A 6,089-nucleotide genomic window follows, 5' to 3' on the forward strand; every position below is an offset into this window, starting at 1 on the left:
ACTACACAGTCCGTATGTCACGAAGTGACTGTCCTGGTGTAGCACGACCTGACGGGTCGGTCACAAAACAACGGAACACACAAGGGTACACCGGGGACACTTTAACAACGGTGGGCCCTGACGGTAGGGAATGGGCACCTCCTGCACTCACCTGAGGCTGTGCCCTGATCTTACTACCGTCCCTATATGGGTTCTTTCAACCTGTCGCCGACCAGGATACCTTGTCCCTCACTTGCCCTGCTCTAATCCCTATGTAGGGAACTGGCAGGTGAGAGCACTGGTCCCACCGCTGCACTAATACAACGCTGGGAAAGTTACACAACAAAGGGACAACGAAACAATAACACCACACTTAGCTTTATCTGCTGCAATGCACCGCACAGCAGAGTAAGGCACCAGGAATGAGGATTCAACTGCAGAACCAAAGCACTTAGCAAGCAGCACTTCCAGAAAGGTTGGTATCCAAAGGACCTGTATAACCAACAGTCAGCTGATGCACCAGGTGACCTTATAAAGGATGGTGGGAGTGGTAACAAACATCAGCTGACCCAGCAGCAATGCAATATCACCAGCGGCCACCGGGGGAAGAAATCTGCATTAACCCCCAATGACCAGAAAGGAAAAAAAACGTTTTAATCTGAAGGAAGCCAGATCTGCCACAGATCCAAACATAGATCGTGACAGTACCCCCCTTTCAATGAGGGGACTCTGGACCCTCAACACTGGACCTCACCAGTAAACAACCTACAGTGAGAACGTCTCGATTCACCAGAGTTCACCTCCTCAGTCACCTGACCCTCAGGTTTACGGTGAACACAGCACGATGGAGATGACAACGTAGGCTGGACAAATCTCCAGAGCGCCGACCTGTGGAATGAGTTGTGTATGGGCATTACAGAGGGTAACTCCAACCGGTAAGTCTTCGGACCGACAGTGGCTGACACCCAATATGGCCCGATTACCCTCGAACTCCAGATTCCAGTTCCACACTTCCACCTGATATTTTTGGTGGACACCCATACGTAATCATTCACACACAGGTCCGGACCTGGATGTTTATTTTCACGCATGCGTCTGCCACAAGATGGTGAACTCTTTACAGAACCGACAACAGAGGCGCCCCCCTGTGTCACCAAACTCACACCCCCACTATGCACCGAGGGAACCACTACCCTCCTATGACCCTTCCTCGTGAGAGGTCTTTGACATATCGGGTTAGAACGTAGTGAGGGTAGAGTCTTGCTCTTACTGCCTTCGAGCACCTCTACTGCCCCCACTGGAGAAGAAGGGGTAGGTTGTAGAAGGACGGCTGAGATCGTAGCTCCAGGGCAGCAGCCCTCACACGACTGACCCCAGCTGACTACTTCTCTGGACTGCCAGTCAATGACCGGGTTGTGTTTTTTCAACCAAGGGAGACCTAAGACCATGGGAGTTGGTATTCCCCCCAAGACGTAACATGACAGGAACTCTTCATGACAAGCCCCTATACGCAGATGTATATTGTCTACGACTTGGGTAATGCTCCCATGGCTGAGTGGGGCAGAGTCAATGGCCTGGACACTTAGGGGTTTCGCTAGCGACCTACTCATCAGGCCATGGGACTGGACAAAATGAGCATCCACCAAATTGACTCCTGCTCCACTGTCCACAAGCACCGGAACATTCTCAGTTACCCCACCAATAACCACCTCAGCAGGTAAGGTACACTGAGACGAGAAAATGGAGGAAATATACACTTCCTGGTCGCATCCTTCCACACAACCAGGGGGACACGGCTTTTTAGATGGAACAGGTTTTTTGGCGCGAGCTGGGCAGACATTGATATAATGACCAGTCTGTCCACAGTAAAATCATGCCCCCACACCACGGCGAACCCCAGACAACCTCGTTTGAGAAGCAACTCCTCCCACCTGCATGGGTTCGTCCACCTGGTCAGGTGTGTCCTCCCTAGCAAGGACTACCGGGGGCACATTTGGTGTATGTCTCTCCCTCAAGCGTCTATCCACTCGGATGGCAAGGGACATGGCGGCCTCCAACGACTTGGGGGCGGCGTACTGTACCAGAGTATCTTGCAACCTAGGGGACAGACCCTGCACAAAATGGCTCCTAAGGGCCAGGTCATTCCACTGTGTGTCAGTGGCCCACCTCCTGAACTCTGAACAGTACTCCGCCGGCCGAGCCCCCTGCGTGATCTTACGGAGACGAGATTCCGCCAAGGAGACGCCGTCCGGGTCACCATACACCAGCGCCAGAGCTGCAAAAAACTCGTCCACTGACCGTAGAGATTGAGAACCGGTCGACAGGGAGAAGGCCCAGGATTGGGGATCACCCTTAAGAAGGGAAACGATGATTCCCACCCGTTGTTCCTCACTCCCTGATGAACGAGGGCGGAGCCTGAAGTATAACTTACAGGCCTCCTTAAAAACCAAAAATTTATCTCTCCCACCAGAGAACCTGTCAGGAAGAGATAACTTGGGCTCAGGTGGAGCATTAACCTGGGCCGTAGCCCAAAACCCCACCAACTGCTGTAGCTGCTGCTCCACCTCACCATGCAGCACCTTAAACTCGTTGGTGAGGGTCTGAAGCAGTTGGGCAAAGGCCTGCATTTGAGCCATAGCTCACCAGAAAAAAAATGTGAAGGTTGGTTATAATGTCACAAAGTGACTGTCCTGGTGTAAGACGACCTGACGGGTTGGTCACAAAACGACGGAACGCACAAGGGTACACCGGGGACACTTTAACAACGGTGGGCCCTGACGGTAGGGAACGGGGAATGGGCACCCCCTGCACTCACCTGAGGCTGTGCCCTGATCTTACTATCGTCCATATACGGGTTCTTTTAACCCGTCGCCGACCAGGATACCTTGTCCCTCACTTGCCCTGCTCTAATCCCCATGTAGGGAACTGGCAGGTGAGATCACTGGTCCCACCGCTGCACTAATACAACGCAAGGAGAGTTACACAACAAAGGGACAACGAAACAATAACAGCACACTTAGCTTTCTCTGCTGCAATGCACCGCACAGCAGAGTAAGGCTCCAGGAATCAGGATTCAGCTGCAGAACCAAAGCACTTAACAAGCAGCAATTCCAGAAAGGTTGGTATCCAAAGGACCTGTATAACCAACAGTCAGCTGATGCACCAGGTGACCTTTTAAAGGAAGGTGGGAGTGGTAACAAACATCAGCTGACCCAGCAGCAATGCAATAACACCAGCGGCCACCGGGGGGAGAAAACTGCATTAACCCCCAATGACCAGAAAGGAAAAAACGTTTAAATCTGAAGGAAGCCAGATCTGCCACAGATCCAAACATAGATCATGACAATACCCCCCTTTCAATGAGGGGCCTCTGGACCCTCAACACTGGACCTCACCAGTAAACAACCTACAGTGAGAACGTCTCGATTCACCAGAGTTCACCTCCTCAGTCACCTGACCCTCAGGTTTACGGTGAACACAGCACGATGGAGATGACAACGTAGGCTGCACAAAATCTCCAGAGCGCCGACCTGTGGAATGAGTTGTGAATGGGCATTACAGAGGGTAACTCCAACCGGTAAGTCTTCGGACAGATCCAAACATAGATCGTGACACCGTAGACCCCATACTACTCAGAACAGCACTCCATACTGGGACTACAGAGTCCATAGACCCCATACTACTCAGAACAGCACTCCATACTGGAACTACACAGTCCGTAGACCCCATACTACTAATAACAGGACTCCATACTGGAACTACACAGTCCGTAGACCCCATACTACTAATAACAGCACTCCATACTGGGACTACACAGTCCGTAGACCCCATACTACTAATAACAGCACTCCATACTGGGACTACACAGTCCGTAGACCCCATACTACTAATAACAGGACTCCATACTGGGACTACACAGTCCGTAGGCCCCATACTACTAATAACAGGACTCCATTCTGGAACTACACAGTCCGTAGACCCCATACTAATAATAACAGGACTCCATACTGGGACGACACAGTCCGTAGACCCCATACTACTAATAACAGCACTCCATACTGGGACTACACAGTCCGTAGACCCCATACTACTAATAACAGCACTCCATACTGGGACTACACAGTCCGTAGACCCCATACTACTAATAACAGGACTCCATACTGGGACTACACAGCCAATAGACCCCATACTACTAATAACAGGACTCCATTCTGGAACTACACAGTCCGTAGACCCCATACTACTAATAACAGGACTCCATACTGGGACTACACAGTCCGTAGACCCCATACTACTAATAACAGCACTCCATACTGGGACTACACAGTCCGTAGACCCCATACTACTAATAACAGGACTCCATACTGGGACTACACAGTCCGTAGGCCCCATACTACTAATAACAGGACTCCATTCTGGAACTACACAGTCCGTAGACCCCATACTAATAATAACAGGACTCCATACTGGGACGACACAGTCCGTAGACCCCATACTACTAATAACAGCACTCCATACTGGGACTACACAGTCCGTAGACCCCATACTACTAATAACAGCACTCCATACTGGGACTACACAGTCCGTAGACCCCATACTACTAATAACAGGACTCCATACTGGGACTACACAGCCAATAGACCCCATACTACTAATAACAGGACCCCATTCTGGAACTACACAGTCCGTAGACCCCATACTAATAATAACAGGACTCCATACTGGGACTAAACAGTCCGTAGACCCCATACTACTAATAACAGGACTCCATACTGGGACTACACAGCCAATAGACCCCATACTACTAAAAACAGGACTCCATTCTGGAACTACACAGTCCGTAGACCCCATACTACTAATAACAGGACTCCATACTGGGACTACACAGTCCGTAGACCCCATACTACTAATAACAGGACTCCATACTGGGACTACACAGTCCATAGACCCCATACTACTAATAACAGGACTCCATTCTGGAACTACACAGTCCGTAGACCCCATACTACTAATAACAGGACTCCATATTGGAACTACACAGTCCGTAGACCCCATACTACTAATAACAGCACTCCATACTGGGACTACACAGTCCGTAGACCCCATACTACTAATAACAGCACTCCATACTGGGACTACACAGCCAATAGACCCCATACTACTAATAACAGGACTCCATTCTGGAACTACACAGTCCGTAGACCCCATACTACTAATAACAGGACTCCATACTGGGACTACACAGTCCGTAGACCCCATACTGCTCAGAACAGCACTCCATACTGGAACTACACAGTCTGTAGACCCCATACTACTAATAACAGGACTCCATACTGGGACTACACAGTCCGTAGACCCCATACTACTAATAACAGCACTCCATACTGGGACTACACAGCCAATAGACCCCATACTACTAATAACAGGACTCCATACTGGAACTACACAGTCCGTAGACCCCATACTACTAATAACAGGACTCCATACTGGGACTACACAGTCCGTAGACCCCATACTGCTCAGAACAACACTCCATACTAGAACTACACAGTCTGTAGACCCCATACTACTAATAACAGGACTCCATACTGGGACTACACAGTCCGCAGACCCCATACTACTCAGAACAGCACTCCATACTGGGACTACACAGTCCATAGACCCCATACTACTAATAACAGGACTCCATACTGGAACTACACAGTCTGTAGACCCCATAATACTAATAACAGCACTCCACACTGGGACTACACAGTCCGTAGACCCCATACTACTAATAACAGGACTCCATACTGGGACTACACAGTCCGTAGACCCCATACTACTCAGAACAGCACTCCATACTGGGACTACAGAGTCCATAGACCCCATACTACTCAGAACAGCACTCCATACTGGAACTACACAGTCCGTAGACCCCATACTACTAATAACAGCACTCCATACTGGGACTACACAGTCCATAGACCCCATACTACTAATAACAGGACTCCATACTGGAACTACACAGTCCGTAGACCCCATACTACTAATAACAGCACTCCATACTGGGACTACACAGTCCGTGGACCCCATACTACTAATAACAGGACTCCATACTGGGACTACAC

This window comes from Ranitomeya imitator, chromosome 7 (assembly GCF_032444005.1).
Source record: "Ranitomeya imitator isolate aRanImi1 chromosome 7, aRanImi1.pri, whole genome shotgun sequence".
NCBI classification, from domain to species: Eukaryota; Metazoa; Chordata; class Amphibia; order Anura; family Dendrobatidae; genus Ranitomeya; species Ranitomeya imitator.